Genomic DNA, 1,869 nt, shown 5'->3' with positions numbered 1-1,869 from the left:
ATGTAAATTCTTTAGCTTATGAAAACCGCCACCTACCAATCTGGAATGATCTTTTTCTCTCTTTGGCCCTCTGTGCATAGGGACTAGTTTCAAATTTCACCCTGGAAGTTCCAGAGATTGCAAACCAACATGGTCTCCCTTTTTAACTATTGACCATATATGCAGGGGTTTATTTCTAGTCTTTGATTCTGTGCCATTGGTCTCTGTGTCTATATTGAATCCAGTCCTATGTCCTATTGTGGCTGATACTGGTAGTCCCTGCTCCTCTTCCATGTGTTTAGCTGTGTGTTTATGTTTAACCTTTGCTATCCTCGGAGTTGAGTGAAGCAGAAACAGGTCCTTCCTATGTCCCACTAAATGGCTGAGTAAGCTGCTTCCAAACTCTATTCCCCCTTTTACCATGAGGTACCAACTTTCTCTAGCTGGGAAGTTCCCTCCTGGTGCTACGTAGTGCTGCCCCGGGTGGTGCGACAATGTGTGAAGCTGTTCTTCCTTTCCTTTGTGTCGTCATTCTCAGGTGTTTTCTTCCACTGCATTGCTGAAGCTACCTAAGTGCAGTGCTGAGCTCTCCCAGGGCTGTTTTTATTCATGAGTAGCCGACTAATCGTTGATCTTTGAGGGGGAAATAGAGGTTCGTATGCTACTTCACCATCTTGTCACACTTTTTGCATATCAGTTAATGACAAACCAGTGGCTAAATTTCTCATTCAGGGTCTTCTGAGCCAGGACAACTGTGTGGATAGGACGTAGCCAGTTGCAAAGTACTGTCATTCCCATATAAACTCACTTTATCAACTGAAAAAAACGGAAACACTAAAAGGGCCTCAAGCATAATTATTTAAACTTTAGAACTGGTGAACACAAGGTGAGCTAAATAAAATACATTGTGCGATAGGATGAGCTCTTCTTAATGAGCAGAAATCAGAAGCCACTGGGGACATTTTTACATTTGGGCACAGAATGATTGCAGATGTGTGTGATATCAATGGAGGGACTCTGGTGATGGAAGAGAAACCATGCTGGCATTTTCTGACTGCATGTCCTGAAGAAACATGCTGGAGTCTGCAGAAACACCAAATCAGAGGCAATTTCTGCTCATAGGCCGGTTTATCTGCAGAGAAGTTTAGCTGAGAAAATCGTAGTGTGATGGGTTGTGGACTATGTTGGGAAGCAGAGAGACATCTTTCCAGTCCTGTGGTGCTTAGAGGAAATGTCCTGAGAGAGGGGGAGGCCTGTGTTGTGCAAAATCCCATTAGTGCCCAGTACCTCCTCCTCCTGTATTCGGACCCATTTCTTGAGTGTGTCCTGGATCTACTGACTCGCTTCCAACCAACACATGGCAAAACTGATGAGACGTCACTTATGAGATTAAGGTGCAAAAAGACTCTATCTTTCATGTTCTTGGCCCTTGTTTCTCTGTCACCTATGTGTTTGTCCTAATGAGAGCCAACAGCCATGTGTGAGCTTCCCTGTGACAGAGAACTGAGGAAGGCCTCCGGTCAACAGCCCACAGGAACCCATCTTTCCAAAATGAGTGGACTTGGAAACACGTCTCTTCCCAGTCCAAATCTGAGAGGACTGCAGCCCTAGCTGACACCTTGAGTGTACTTGTTACATGCTCTGGCTCATTTCAGAGAAGTAGGAAGTTATAAATAAGTGTATAAAAGTCCATAGTTTTCTAATATACCAACATATATCAATGAGAGGGAAAAATCAGAACTTGGGCTATTTAAATAGGCAAAAGAAACAAACAAACTACAAAATACCCTTTAAGAAGGGACATGAAAATTTTCTTTTAGAGAGAGAAATATTTTATTAACTGAGAAAATGGAAATAGTTTCAGATTCTTGTTAAAGAACCTAATTCTCC

The sequence above is a fragment of the Pteropus vampyrus genome, unplaced genomic scaffold (assembly GCF_000151845.1).
Source record: "Pteropus vampyrus isolate Shadow unplaced genomic scaffold, Pvam_2.0 Scaffold769, whole genome shotgun sequence".
Taxonomy (NCBI): domain Eukaryota; kingdom Metazoa; phylum Chordata; class Mammalia; order Chiroptera; family Pteropodidae; genus Pteropus; species Pteropus vampyrus.
This window is presented reverse-complemented; position numbering follows the sequence as displayed.